At 43.9% G+C, this 16,044-nt stretch overlaps 1 long non-coding RNA gene across 1 annotated transcript in view; it reads right to left on the bottom strand.

Annotated features, from left to right (window-relative positions):
- LOC118495351 overlaps positions 1-14,354 on the bottom strand; it is a 20,523-nt gene extending 6,169 nt beyond the window's left edge. Inside the window, exons 1-2 of the long non-coding RNA XR_004897729.1 lie at positions 14,343-14,354; positions 3,888-3,891 (exon numbers count right to left, since the gene is read on the bottom strand). This is a non-coding gene — a long non-coding RNA (uncharacterized LOC118495351). The remainder of the gene's footprint in view (positions 1-3,887; positions 3,892-14,342) is intronic.
- Positions 14,355-16,044: the final 1,690 nt, after the last annotated feature.

Here is a 16,044-nt window from a genome sequence, read left to right as displayed (position 1 = left end):
TACACAGCACTGCTGATATTCCACTAAATAAGCTAACTGCCATTCCAAACAACTTCCTACTGTCACAAACAAGAGAAAACATATTCATATGCTTTCTGGCACCAAGACGCAGCGGCATATTTTGATCCAGTCAATAGCATTTTGAAACAGGCTTCACAATGCTATGGGGGTCGAGAGCGATAAAAGTTTATGGCACATGTGCTTACAAGCAGAAACAAAAGAAGGAGAGAAATGCACAAAAAGGCCAGGAAACTGATGCACACATGTTTAAACACACACTTCAGACTGATGTCATTCATTCTGGACAGGGTGTTGTTTATTCCTGTGTTGATGTTAACTCTAAAGGCCATTACTTTTATCTGCAGCAGAATATATGCTGATTAGCTTCCAGGGAGCAAGCCAAGTGAGGGGAGAGGTTCTGCAGAGGGGAGAGTTGGCAAAAAAGGGAGGAAGAGGGGGAGCGGATTTTGAGATAGGCTATGTGAAATGAATTGCCAGACATCAAAATGTATGTGATTATTTTATATTTTTGTATATTTTTCAGTGAACTTTTCAGTTATATTGTTTGTAAATGTGATTTCCCAACATGAAGATCCCTGTTCTGTGAAAACCATGTATGGCCAACCTTTCATGAACAAATAAAAACTAATTAAATGGGTTTTAAAAGGCTTAGCCTAAAAAGTGGGAGACCATTTTATCTTTGAATTTGTCTAAAAATACCAAACCACTAAATTTGGAGATGTGTAGACTTCACTGGATAGTGATAATGCACTATGTCATGAAGATAAAATTCTGGTAGGGAATTTTATTAATCTTTATTTATTGTCCTAACCTAAATATATCCATAAATGGAATAAGCCTGTAAAATATCTACCAATGTAGAATGTCAACTCCCCAGAGGTTCTTAAAACCCACAAGATTCCCAGAAAAATACCATGGACAAGACCACTTTGTCCTCAATATATATAGCTACGGTCCTTTACACGGACAAGAAACTATTAATACAAAATATTACATAGCCACACAACTATTATTTCTCATGGACTTTTAAATCCATACTAATCAATACGCAAAAGAATACTCACTAGGATGTAGTATGTGCAAGAAGCCTTTAACTTTATATCTGAAAGATTTTGTATGATTAGCCTAAAAGGGAGTTCTAAGACTCAGTCACTTGAAATGGGTAGGTTGTTGAGGTCACTTCAGAAGAACCAAGACACATTGTCTACTTATGTAAAAACAGACTAACATAAGCAAATCTTTGCATGTTGTACACATTCTGACACGTTTTCTCTATATACATGTTTCTTTCTGCCTCACAGCAACACACACAGCCATACAACACAGTACACTTTACCGACCATTACAGCAGAGGGGTAATCCATCACTGAGAAACCTCTGTCCACGGTCTCCTGAGAAACCAGAGAGGGTCACCATACTAGTTTAAACTAAGATGTTACTGTAATACAAGCGTCTGCTCACAAACTTATGTGTGTTGTTCTGCCCACAGATGTTTGTGGTAAAAAAGAGACACTAAGTTGACTGTTTAAATATGCTTTTATTATTAAGTATACAAAGCACTGTTGAGCTTTTATTCTGAAATGAAAACTTAGAGAGGAAACAGGAAACAGGAAGTAGAATTAGGAAACCTGTCAACAATGGGAGTGGAATGGCTGCATATGTTTAGTGCCTGAAGTTGAATCCTGAGCAATCCTCCATGTGTATCCCTCGGAAAGCAATGGCTGTAAGCATTTATTTTTCTTTACATGTTTATCAGGGTATATTGATGTTTCTTTTATGGAAATGTATATGAGTTTGTATGATTTAAATGCTATAATGTGCTGTAGCCTGCAAAGTTAATGTTAGCGTAATATACAGTACTTACCTTAATTTACGCTTAACATAACTTACCTGTTATTTGGCTGGACGTGTGTTTAGTTATCTTTTTTTTTTATCTTCTCTTTTCTAGTTTTACACCGATTCAACTGTGTCATCATGACTTACCTGGGGCCTGTTTCACAAAAGCAGAATATATAAATCCAGGATAACTGATAAAGCGAGGCTTGACCTAGTCTAATCTGTGCATCCTGGCTTGGTGCGTTTCACGAAGGCACCAAGCCAGGCTGAGGAGGAGCGACTAGGTTGAGCCAGGCTGAAGTAATTCAGATAGATGCGCGTCCACGGCTTTCCTCAAAAGACCACGAGGTCGATCACAGATTTACTGATGCCAAAATGGAGAATACGCATTGTACATACTTTATACAGAGTGAGCAGCAGCTTCTTATGGAAGTATGATCACGTGAAACACATTATTTGTATAAAAAGAAAAGAAACATGGCCGCTGTAATGAAACAGCGAGAGAAAGCGTAGCAGACGATCACGGACTGACTGAATGTATAAGTAGCCTAAATATATACATTTACTGAACACTGCTCTGAACTGAAACCGTCATAATCATACCATTCAAGGATTAGGCTACTAATTATTTGCACAAATTAACAGTTGTACTCTTTGCCTTAAAAGTAAGCAGAAGATAATGTTACTCAGAAAATTTACATGAAGATCAATTTTCTACAATGCTAGAGTATGATGCGTAAATATCTCTTTCACTCTGTTTCGCCCTCTCTCTTTAATGGGCTAAAATATACATTTCCTAAGTCATATTAACTTCCACTGCTCGCTTTTAATGCAAAGTGTACAACTGTTCGTTTTTGCAAATGACAAGTGACTCATTGAATGGTTTCAGTTAAGAGCAGTAGTTCATTAATGTATATTTTTAGACTATCATTCAGATTCAGTTATCAGCCATGCTTTTTCTCGCGTTTTTTTTACGACGAGTTTCCTTCTCTACATATTATATTCCTTGAACCCTTGTATATATGGACATAGAAAATAAAGACACTGAAGTATATTCATCAGTTATTTCCCCCCCAGCAAAATATAAGGTCAAAAACCATTGAGGTGTCCTCTCCCTGTTGTAACATGAATGTACAGTAGCCTACAACACTAGATAGTTACTGGTCCAGTGAACTAAGACTATAATTTGGGAGGATTGTACAATTAGGATATGTTCTTTAAATTGTACAATCCTCCCAAATTATAGTCCCAGTTTACTGGACAACACAATTTGTGTGCTAAGAATGCCAAATACAATGCACATGGAAGAGGAACAAACATGATCCTTATTGTTAAAGAATTAAAAAAAAATTAATCAACTAAAATAATTCGAGGTGCATTGGTCAACTATAGAAATGTACAGCGCTGTATGTATTGCCCTTAGTAACAGACTTCATTTAAAACACATTTGACATTGTATCAGCCTTTTCTAATTATCTCAACAACTGCCATAATATATTAATCATACTTCTAACAACAATATGAACAGCAGTCTTCATACAGCAATATAACAGTAACAATGACTGTCACATGAATAATTATAATTTAAAACTTTAAATAATAACAGTACTTAAATGAACAGCAATATGCACCTGTTGTATTTTAATCCAGGCTGATAACAATAGGGTAAAACCACTGCTGGGTGATGAGAAAAGGCTCCAGGATTAAATAAATCCTGGCTGTTAGCCTGGTCGGGAGCAGGCTAGCTGTACAGAATAAATCTCCATGGTGATTTATGTGCCTCCACTTTCGTGAAACCGAGTCAAGGCTTAAATCCTCCAGGATAACTGATAAATCCCGGCTTAATCCCTTATCTTGGTTTTGTGAAACAGGCCCCTGTTGTAAAGAAGTCAATAAAGGAGCAAGCACGCTCACTTCCTGGCTCTTTTGAAAAGGAGTTTGGCTGGCTGTTTATTTATGTTAACGCTTGGATGCAAATGCATAAAGAGAACAGTACATGTGTGTTGTGTGAAATAGAGTAGTGTGGGAACAAGTCTATTACAGTTTTTGCTGATTGCTTACACACTAAAAGTGAATGGTTAGACAAAAGCATCAGAACCTTAACCTTTTGTAACCATGCCTTTAAACAAAGGCACCAAAAGTACAAACACATTTTCTGCATTGCACTTTGTTTGCAATTCTGCAACACACTTCTTGCAAAACACTAACCACTGTTTCTTACATTAGAAACTTTGTTCAAGAATGAAAACTCTTGCAATCATTGGGAAAACACTTATCGTCAAAATGCAAAACACTTTTTGAAATTGGCAACAAACCCAAACACATAATCACTTTGTGTGCCACCATTAGTCTTCAAGGAGTTCTCCATCACCATGCCACTTTAGAGCCCTACAATACTGCACAGATAATCGCATTTCTGGATGCACTACATAATGTAGTTGTAGAGGACGGACCACAGCAGCCCAGGTTTATTGTCATCTGGGATAATGTTAGTTTCCACCAGGCTGCTCTTGTCCGGGAATGGTTCACCAACCACAATACTGGAACCTCACAGTTGTATACTTGGCCCCTTACTCCCCATATCTCAATCCGATTGAGGAATTATTTTCAGCTTGGAGTTGGAAAGTGTACGAGGGCCAACCACATGCCCATTCGTGCAGAGACATTGAGGTGAGGTCAGTCCAGGGATGGATACGGCACGCAAGGCGATATTTCCCCCCCGTTGCCTGGCCAGGGATGATATTGCTTGTGATGTGAATGAGCTGATGTGGCCAAACCCTAATAGAAGGCGGGATCCATAGACCATACACCCCATCATTTACAAACCATTTTTTGTTTACCATTGCACTGTAATTTTAGTGTGATTATGTTTATTATGTTTTGTTTATTTACAGTAACATATTGTATTAATTACTGTACTGTAAGTCTACTTTTCTTTATGTTTCATTTGTAAAAACCTGCAATGGTAAAAAAATAAACTGGATTTTTTTTCTGAAGCCTTTCTATTTTTGCATTCATTAAAATGTAAGTAGATGTTCTATACTGGAACAATCTTTCACAGAAGCCTGTATGAGAAAATAGATATATAAAGTACAAATGAGAGCAGTGTAAGTACTGCTGCAAGTGCAAGTACATCAGTGTGTCGTTGCTGCTTTGAAAGAGCAGTGCAGTGGTGCATGTGTGTATCATTTTGTTGCAAAAATGCAATTTTGAAAAATGATTGTTACATTTTACAGTAATTGCAGAGTTTTATATTGACATAGAAGTGAGATATTTATCTCCAAGTGTTGTGTCTTATTTGGCTTGTGTGAAAAGTTTTAACACAATGATCCACATTCCGTAACACGTGTGTAAGCAATCGGCAAAAAACTGTAATCCCCCTATCTCAGGAGTATGGTATAGACAGACAGATCCATGCTTCATTCTTTCTGTGTTTACTGTAACTGGGAGCTGCAGAATCCCAGAGGAACAACCTCACATGTAGGAGGGCATGCACATTAAAAAGCACCACCACCCACTCTCTGTCATAACAGATCAAAACCAAAATGCAATGCTGCTTTGAATAGCATTGCTCTGAGGCTAGTTCACAAAGTGATGCAAGCAGCTACAGAGGGCCGTGGTTTGAGAGGACTGAGAAGTGGCAGCACCTGGCCTCGAGGACTGGACAGAGACCTGGTAAAAAGTAGGAATTTGCTGTAGAATGAGTAGGTTGCAACGGCGCAACAGTTTGACAAAGAGTAGGAGGTTTCCGAGAATAATATGTTTGCAAAAGCTGCAAAAGTACAAGGATCAGCCATATTTGTATAAGAAGTGTTTGGAAGTCAGAAACGGTAATGGAAACCAAAAAAGCTTTTTGCAAGGTGTCCTTTGGGTGTTTGTTGAATAAAAGATGCAATAAGAGAAAGTTTTGTTGAGGTTCCTTTTTTTTCTGTGCATCAAAACAACAGCAGCACCTTGGTTTTCTATTTTTGATTTAGTCACTGAAGGCAGATATTCAACGACCCTAAAGATGAATTGACAGCTGCACTAAATCTAGAGACTTGGGAGGATAAGTAACCTATCAGAGTCAGGCATTTTTGTTGAGACATAACTCATCTACAGTGACAGGTGTCCTACCTTAAATAAAACTTGAACTTGATAACAAAATGAAAGTTGTGCAAACCTGAAGGATATACAGTATGGGCGCATAAATCAAGTTAAAAGGAGCAGAAAGTGGATTCTCTCCCCAGGCTGTGACTTATCCCTCTGTGTCCTTCCACCTCATGTTTACCTCTAAAACCCAGAGCTGTCTGTAGCGTTTAGTGTTGACGTTGAGCACAAAAGGCACCCTAATCCCGGGCTGAATATGTATCTGTAATCAAATCATTGGCCCCGAGGTTGCAACTAAGTGAGGTTTTCCTTCCCCCTGAAGACACCAAGACCGTGTTATGCATGGTGCTTTCACTTTGATGCCCTCAAAAAGAAAAGAGAGGGGGACACGGAAGTGAGGATGGACCAATAAGACATTAGAGAGGACGAGAAAGATTGACACTAACATAGGCTACTGCCGGTGGCTCATCTGAAGATGTTCCTTAATCACACAACATGATATACACCTTATAAGTAAAGTGTATCTCCTTCCCTTCTCAAAAAAAGATTAGAAGAAGAAAGTAAAGGAAATTTGAAGAGACGGGGGAGGAGGAGAAGGGCAGAAGGCACTTCAATTCGGAGTTACTCAAGCACAGCGTGGACAGAAGTGATCCCCCTATCCTAGACCCACGCATGGGCACGGGCTGCACATTATAGCTACAGCAGGCAGGGAATTCGGTCTGTGGCAGCCTCCGAGAAGAGAGGCAAACGCACACTTCTACAGAGAGAGAGAGAGAGAGGTGTGTGTTTCTTCCTTGAGAGAGCATCTGAACCACTTCAGCCTGCCTGCGCTGGAGCCCGATATTACAGGACTGCTCTGGATGGATGTACTGTCTCTCCCATCTCGAACCAGCAGAATTTCATTCACAAGATGCGTAAACCCGGTGCCAATCAATACTGGGCAGAGGGTCATATGTTTTCTTTCCTCTTCGACGTGCGTGAAGCGGAGGCGCACCTGCGAGAGTGCCTGATCCCCTTTTCTTTACTGAGAATTGGGGTGCTGTTTCCAGACTGGACCAGTGGACTGGGAAAAAGACAGAAAGAGAACGAGAGAGGAGACGTGATCCACGGAGAGGGGGGACAGGAGAGAGAGAGTGCGAGATTGGATGGATTCCTCCCCTCCTCTGGCACTCCACAGGCGCTCATTCATTTCTTTAAGCCCGACCGACGACAGCATGCCAAGCGCAGACTCCAGCGGCAGAGCTCGGTTAGTATAACATCCCTGTCTCTCAGTCTCTGTCTGTCTCTTTTTGTCTCTTTCTGTTTCTCCCTTACACACACACACACACACACACACACACACACACACACACACACAGACAGACAGACAGACAGACAGACAGACAGACAGACACACATCACATAAGGTAGCCTATAGTGTTCTCCCACAGAGCCATTCTCATCTTGTCTCCCTTTCTAAATGCAGCCACAGACTTTCCAACAAAGCACAGGAGTGAGGCGTCCTCCGTCGCACCGGCCCAGTTGTGCTCTCACCTGCACAACATCCGTGCGGGGCCCGACTTTGGCGCCCTCCGGGACACCGCCGACACCCAGAACCAGCAGAGGAAGAGGAACCTGCCGTATATGGGCCCAAAGCCCCGTGAGACCCCTGGGATGGCGTGCAGCACGTGTTACTACCTGGTTATCAGCTCCACACACCTGAGCAATGGACACTTTTGGCGATGGGGGTCTTCAAAGGACCGCTTTGTCCAACCGCAACCAGTGATTTACCGGTAGGAGAACACGCAGGCCATGATAGATTAACCTAGGCTAGGGGGGTGTGTGTGTGTGTGTGTGTGTGTGTGTGTGTGTGTGTGTGTGTGTGTGTCTTTTGAAATACCTTGAATCCTTGAGCTTTTAAAAGAGTCGAGTCACCCAACTTTTTTTATTCATGAAAAGAGCAAAATTTCAAAGTGGCTTGTTTGGTGCATATTTATCCATGTAGCTCTCAGTCTCGACACCCTAGCAGATGGTCTGACCGCATACGCGGAGTTTGCTGGGGGGGCAGGAGGAGCGCAGCCCCCCTGGTGGCTCAAACAGGTAATTGCATTGTTTAAAAAATGAGTGAATAATTACATCTGGCATGACCAGATATTTTATAAATATCTTAAATAACACAAAACAACTAAATGGTGGTAGGTGTGGTATATTGACATTCTATAACATTCTATACACTTTGACTTAAGAGTTGGTATAAGGAGGATGCATGAACTTTACTCTACATTCACTGAGAACATCTGGAAATTGTTAACATGAGCAGAGGTCCCCCCAAGACTGATAAGATACCTTTTTTGGAGTTGTGCCAGATAACAGGCATGGATTGGTCAGTCTTCTGTTCCAATCATATACTCACACATATCACGTCCTATGTTAATGTATGCATGGAATATATACGTTGTTCACACAAAGAAAAGGCGGAATGACTTTTTGGAAGATTGGGTTGGTCGTTCTCCAAGCTCTCTGCAGGAGTTTGTAAAATTGATGCTGAATCTTTGCTTGTAATAAACCTTTTTATAATCAAGAACAGTGTCGGCGGATTCCTCTTCATACAGCATCACAGCATTACTATTTAAGGCACCACATAGGTAATACATCTGATTTCATATACTGCTTTAGTAAAAAAAAATATTACCTGGCTGGCGATGGGAGCAGCAGGATGCAATAAATGAAAGTTACTGTTGCATAAAAATGTGATGTCAGCTTACTAATTGATTGCGGGTTTTGTGTAGATTTTGGACTTTTATACGTTTATTCCACTTTGTTTAAACGGCGAAGCCTCGTTCACCTGTTTGGAGCTGGCTGGTGAATGTGACGCTCGTATCGGCCTTGCTGGATACACCGTGACCCTTTTTGTGGATCTACTGATCGCTGTGGATTACTTTTTTCCCGTGTCATTGGATTACGGCAAAATACGGGGAAAAAAATACTTTTTTCTTAACGTGTCTTAACGTTTTATGGTGTGACTGAGCTTCGTTTCTGTGTTTGGAGAGGCATCTCAACAGACTGTAGATCCAACACTGATTGTTCACTGTTCCATTTTAGTTGAATTTAAGCGTCTGTCTATTGCGTTCCAAAACAGCCGTGCTGCGATTTGATTTCATAAGGGCGAATTGTTAAATTGTTACAATGTAACTTAAAATCTGCTTTTAAAATAAACATGTGTTTTGGAATATAATGTTCAGCTTCGGCAGCTTTACCTATGTGCTAAAATATACAATGACTATAGTGACAAGTCCATAGCAACCAGTGTTGAATTGGTTATATCCCAGTGTCCTTTGCTGAATGGTCTCAATGTTTTATTGTTTTATTTCACATGAATACTAGTTTACTAGAGGAGTAACTTAGTATTTGAAGTAATGCAGTAATGCATGAAGTGTGCATTTAGTTCCCATGCTTATTGTGTTTCCACAACAATGTTATTGAGTAAATCTACTGAAATGGCCACCACACCATAACAGAGGAGTGGGATGTGTAAGATGAGAATGCAGAGGTTAACTCCTGTACGTCATGGCTGTAAAAATCAAATGTTATCTGTACTTCTTTGCTAAGTACAAACTTGCACACAAGGGGAGGGTCATGCCTCTTTTTCAAATCATTTTGGAGGGTCATAGGAAAATTATTACTGATGAGGGGAGGGTCACGTCTTTTTAGGTTAGAGGCCACAAAACTCCTCCGGTGGCCCCTTAATTAAATAACAAACAGTCCCTAAGAGAAATATATTTTTTTGGTGGAGGACAGTTGGATGTGAATATTTTAAACAAGGGAGAAATTGGGTATCCAACCATGAAGTCATCGTCCCTTCATGCCTCCTTCTCTCTCTCACAGCTATGGGAATTAAATGAATCTAATTACATTAGTGCTTTCAGGAGGAGATGAGTTGCCCAGCCGAAAATAGTACTAATTACCTGGGGAGTATTTGTTAGGTGTGTGTGTGTGTGTGTGTGACCTGCCTAGCCTGGTGGGGTAACTCCCTGACCTTTCCCCGATGCCCGTGGTTCCTTTGAGCCACCAAACTGGCATTTAGTTACAAACTGGCTCTCAGTCTGTGCACTTACTGGCTATGCTTTTTGTGTGTGTGCACTTGAGTGTGTGTGTGTGTTTGTGTGTGTGTGTGTGTGTGTTTGTTTTTGTGTGTGTGTGTGTGTGTGTGTTTGTGTTGTAGATTCAGGAGCTGCTCGGAGGGTCTCTGGTAATCACACATTATTCATGAGTTCATTATTCATTAGGGACCGTTCGGTATTTATGGAATGGACCACCAGAGGAAAAAAGGGGAGGGTCATGTCTTTTTATTTTATGCTGAGGGGAGGGTCATCCAACATTTTTTATTCTGGGTGGGGGGGTCGCCCAACTTTTTTATTCATGAAAAGAGCAAAATTTCAAAGTGGCTTGTTTGGTGCATATTTATCCATGTAGCTCTCAGTCTCGGCCCCCTAGCAGATGGTTCTGACCGCATACGTGGAGTTTGCTGGGGGGGCAGGAGGAGCGCAGCCCCCCTGGTGGCTCAAATGGGTAATTGCATTGTTTAAAAATTAGTGGAATAATTACATCTGGCATGACCAGATATTAAATAAATATCTTAAATAACACAAAACAACTAAACGGTGATAGGTAATACATCTGATTTCATATACTGCTTTGGTAAAAAAAATTATTACCTGGCTGACGAGCAGCAGGACGCAAAAAAACGAAAGTTACTGTTGCACTAGTCTGGACATCTTGCCGTGCCAACCTTGCAATAAAGGTTTCCTAAATGCCATGTATATACATGTGATGTCAGGTTACTAATTGATTGCGGGTTTTGTGTAGATTTGGACTTTTATACGTTTATTCCACTTTGTTTAAACGGCGAAGTGGAGAGGCCTCGTATGTGACGCTCATATCGGCCTTGCTGGATACACCGTGACCCTTTTTGTGGATCTACTGATCGCTGTGGATTACGTTTTTTTCGTGTCATTGGATTACGGCAAAATGCGGATCTTTTTTTCTCAACGTGTCTTAACGTTTTATGGTGTGACTGCGCTTGGTTTCTGTGTTTGGAGAGGCATCTCAACAGACTGTAGGTCCAACACTGATTGTTCACTGTTACATTTTAGTTGAATTTAAGCGTCTGTCTACTGCGTTCCAAAACAGCCATGCCGCGATTGGATTTCATAAGGGCGAATTGTTAAATTGTTACAATGTAACTTAAAAACTTTAAAAATAAACATATATGTTTTGGAATATAATGTTCAACTTCGGCAGCTTTACCTATGTGCTAAAATATACAATGACTATAGTGACGAGTCCATAGCAACCAGTGTTGAATTGGTTATATCCCAGCGTCGTTTGCTGAATGGTCTCAATGTTTTATTGTTCTATTTCATATGAATACTAGTTTACTAGAGGAGTAACTTAGTATTTGAAGTAATGCAGTAATACATGAAGTGTGCATTTAGTTTCCATGCTTATTGTGTTTTCACAACAATGTTAGTAAGTAAATCTACTGAAATGGCCACCACACCATAACAGAGGAGTATGATGTGTAAGATGAGAATGCAGAGGTTAACGCCTGTACATCATGGCTGTAAAAATCAAATGGTATCTGTACTTCTTTGCTAAGTACAAACTTGCACGCAAGGGGAGGGTCATTCCTTTTTTTCAAATTCGTTTTGGAGGGTCATAGGAAAATTATTACTGACGAGGGGAGGGTCACGTCTTTTTAGGTTAGAGGCCACAAAACTCCTCCGGTGGCCCCTTAATTAAATAACGAACAGTCCCTTTGTCAATTAATCATGTTTTTGATTGACAGAGAATCAATTGGCAATTTAGATAAGTGATTAAGTATCTTTAGATTTATTTGTTTTGGACTGTTGATCGGACAAAACGACCAATTTGGAAACCTCACCTTGGACTCTGGAAAATTGTGACTTTTCACAATTTATCTTAATTTTATTGACAAAACAATGAATCGATGAATCATCAAAATGATAAACAGGCTAACTAACAATGATCGATAGTCACAGCCCTAATCAAATGCTCTGATTCTTAGGTGTGTTTAGTTGTTCTTTGATTAGATATTTACTGATTTAAATCAGGGTAAACTTTACTCTATATTTTATTTCGGAAAAAGTTTGTTTAACACACCTTGAGCAATGTGGCATATTTTGTTGCATGAAAAAACATGTTTATATTCCTTAAACTATATCTAAAATAAAAATATTGGTGTGGTATTTGCACCAAAACTCATGTGTTGTATTGGGAAACATTTCAGACGGTACGTAACGATGGTTACGTATTGTAACTCCAGATTCTATGAGTATAGGCGCAGCCCTCTAGCTACGCTATTGGGTTCATACCTTCGCGCATGCACAATTGTGAAGATTCCTTTCCCGCCCTTGCGTCCAGCACAGGCTTTCAACTACGTCCGCAGAAACTGTATATAAACAGAGTGGACCAGTTGTTCATCTCCCACATCAGCTTTTTCTTCAGCTAATGTTACAGGAGCAGGTTGCCCGAATCTTACCCCGGATTTCCACTGAATGCAGAACGTCTGCAGACTGGCTCCGCTGCGGAACGGCTCCGTGCTCCGTGCACCGCAGACGAATAAACATGCAGCGGCACATCATTCCATGATTGTAGGCGTGCATGGTTAGTGAGAATTGTATCATGCTTGATAAATTATGGGGACACCCGCGTTCCACCCATCACCAGGGTGAGGACAGCAGGGAAAAACACACATGAAACGGTGCATTATTCCGTGATTGTAGGCATGCATGAGTGATAATATACATATATGTGACACCCTCTCTCCTCCCAGCACCCAGTCCAAGAGGGGGGGAGAGGACAGCAGGCGGAACACACATACAACGGCGCATCATTCATTGTTGAGTGTGAATAGGACCGAGTGGGTCATGGAGGGCTCAGACATATCATGCAGATAGAAACGGATGAATGGGCATGGGGATGCCCAGGAGGCCGCTGCGCAGATGTCGGCTACTGTCATGCCTCGGAATAAGGCCGCGGACGCCGATAATGCCCTCGTAGAGTGTGCTCGGATGCCCTGGGGGGGCTCCGCCCCCTCCGCGTTATAAGCCTGGGTGATAGCCTCGCACAGTCAGTGAGACAGACGCTGTTTTGAAAGGGCCGCTCCTTGGGAGTGTTCCCTATAGTGTACAAACAGCTGCTGTGTCTGCATTATGTCCGCCGTGCGTAAAACGTACTGTGATAACGCACGCACCGGACACAAACGGTGAAAAGCTTCCTCCGCATCGTTGTTATGAGGCGGGGGGAATATCATTTCGAGGGAAAACACTCTCGACCGAAAGGAATTTGTCAGAACTTTCGGTGTGAATGAAGGGTTAGGTTGTAAGTTGGATGCACTCCCGTCCCCTCTAATGGAGAGGAAGGACGGCGAGACTGACAGCGCACATAAGTCGCTCACTCGCTTGGCTGACGTCAGGGCAAGGAGAAGCGGCATTTTTAGTGATAGCAACTTGAGAGAGACTTGTGCCAGGGGCTCGAAAGGAGACTTTCCCAAAGCTCGAAGCACCAGGGCTAGATCCCATTGGGGTGTGAGAGAGCGCATGGTGGGTTTCTGATGCCTGACCCCCTTCAGAAAGCGCTTCACCAGGGGGTGCGCAAAAACCGTCCTCTCTCCATAGCCTTCGTGGCAGGACAAGATGGCTGCCGCGTAGGCTTTGACTGTAGACGGAGCCAAATCATTATCCACCAATGTTTGGAGATAAGTCAACACGAGAGGCAGGGGACACGATATGGGGTCCGCCCCCTTCTCCGTACCAACGCCCTGCCTAACACGCTGTAGTAGAGGGGGCTCTTGCGTTCTGGATAGTGCGCACCACGGCTGGGGGCAAGCCTAGTCTCTGCAAGCGTTCCCCGCTCAGCAGCCAGCCCCACAGCCACTGGGTTATCACCGGGTGGTGAAATATCGCGCCGTTCAGCTGTGACAGAGCGTCGTTGCGCCACAGTAGTTGCCAGGGAGGGCCCGCCAGCAGCTGAACCAGAGTCGGGAACCAGGATGCGCTCGTGCGCTCCGGTGCCACTGAAATCACTGACAGATTCTCTTCCTGGACGCGTTCCAGGAGGTGAGGGATCAGAGAGACCGGGGGAAAAGCGTAAAGGAGGGTTCTGGGCCAGGGATGGTGGGAGAAGGCGTCTACGCCGAGGGGTGGATTGTCCCGTGTGCTCAAGGAGAACCACAGTGCGCACTGTGTGTTCTCTCGCGAGGCGAACAGATCCACCTCCGCTTTCCCAAACCTGCTCCACAGCTTCTGAACAATAGTGGGATTCAATTTCCACTCGACATTAGGTCCGCTTCCCGGTTCAGAACCCCAGGGATGTAAACTGCTTTGAGGGACAACAGACTGTGGGCCCACAGCAGGAGGCTCCTGGCTATTTCCAATAGCCGGGCAGAGCGCACGCCGCCTTGACGGTTTATGAACGCTGCTGCTGTAACGTTGTCTGTTCGCACAACAACATGTCTCCCCGCTACCGCACCCCGCTGGGGTGAAGTGTTTAAAAACCTTCAGCACCGTGGACAGCTCCAGGCAGTTTATGTGTGGGAGAGGGGGAGGTGGCCATTCTCCTGCCACCACTTGTGACTCGCACATTCCCTCCCAGCCAGTAAGGGACGCGTCTGTGTACACTGTCACCTATGACGTCACCTTGCCCAGGGGAACCCCGGTTGACAGAGTCCAGGGGTTTCCCCAATATGCCAGGTCTGACTGGAGAGAAGGAGGGATGGTCAGCACTCGCCACTTGTGGCGTATGGGGTTGACGCGCTGGCGATGGAACCACATCTGGATTTTCCTCATGTGGAGGAGGCCCAGGGGAACTACCACGTAACCCGCAGACATCATGCCCAGGAGACGCATCACAGACAGCACTGACACCGTCGCGTGTGGTGCGCGACAGCAGAGAGATCAGTGCGTCTCGCCTTGGCCTTGACAGCCTGGCTCTCATGACAATCGAGTTTATGTCCATGCCCAGGTAAACTAACGATTGTGCGGGGACCAGTGAGCTTTTCTGCCAGTTTATGGCGAAGCCCAGTGTTTGCAGGTGCCGCAGAACTTCCATAGTGTGCAGCGCCGCCTTTTCCCGAGAGGGAGCCAGAATGAGCAAATCGTCCAGATAAGAGGACTCTGACGCCTTTTCTCCGCAACAGCTGACGTGCCGTCTCCATGCACTTGGAAAAGGTGCAGGGGGCCAGTGAGTACCCGAACGGCAGCTGGTTGTACTGGAAATGGGCCACTTGGAAAAAAAAGCGCAGGAATTTCCTGTGTCTGGGAATAATTTGGATGTGAAAGTATGCGTCTTTCAGATCCACAGACGTAAACCATTCGTGGTGGCGGACACATTCCAACACATGTCTGACAGTCAGCATGTGGAATGGGCGCTCCATGATGCACCGGTTGAATTAGGACAGGTCGAGAATGGGGCGCAACCCTGACTTTTTCAGAGTGAGAAAGTAGCGGGAGTAAAATCCCTCGTTCTTCTCCCCCAGAGGAACGTGGGAAATTGCCCCTTTTGACAGTAGCTCCTCTAGCTCTGTCACCATGGCATCTGACTCTGCCTGGGATGACATGGTTGTCTCCAACACGCCCGCGAAGCGAGGCGGGGGGGAGGCAAACTGGAGTGTGTAGCCCCGTGTTATCAGCTTTGACATCCATGAGTCCATGTGTGTCAGCCTGATCCATGCTGCGCTGTGCTCTGAGAGCGGGCGCGCCCATGTCTGTGTGTTGTTTATAGACATGGCCAGCAAGGAGCGCAGAGCCCATTCCGCCGCTGGGCGAGACGTGAGATCGTGAAGCCCTGCCCATGGTAGGGCTTTGTCGAAAGGGCGGCGGCCAGTCACCGCCGTGTGGGGCGGGAGCGGCCACGGGGTCATTGTCTTCCTCGTCCCGCTGGCATGGCCGGGGGGAGAGGGATGACAGAGCGGCACCGTTCATAGTGAATGAGCGTTTGCTCCCGCTGTCTGCATAGTGAGAGAGCGGTGGAGCGCCGAGTGTAGCGGTGGGCTGGTGTGTGCTTGTGTGGGGAACGACTGTCATGTTGTCAGCGCAC

The sequence above is a fragment of the Sander lucioperca genome, chromosome 6 (genome assembly GCF_008315115.2).
Source record: "Sander lucioperca isolate FBNREF2018 chromosome 6, SLUC_FBN_1.2, whole genome shotgun sequence".
NCBI lineage: Eukaryota > Metazoa > Chordata > Actinopteri > Perciformes > Percidae > Sander > Sander lucioperca.
This window is presented reverse-complemented; position numbering and strand designations above follow the sequence as displayed.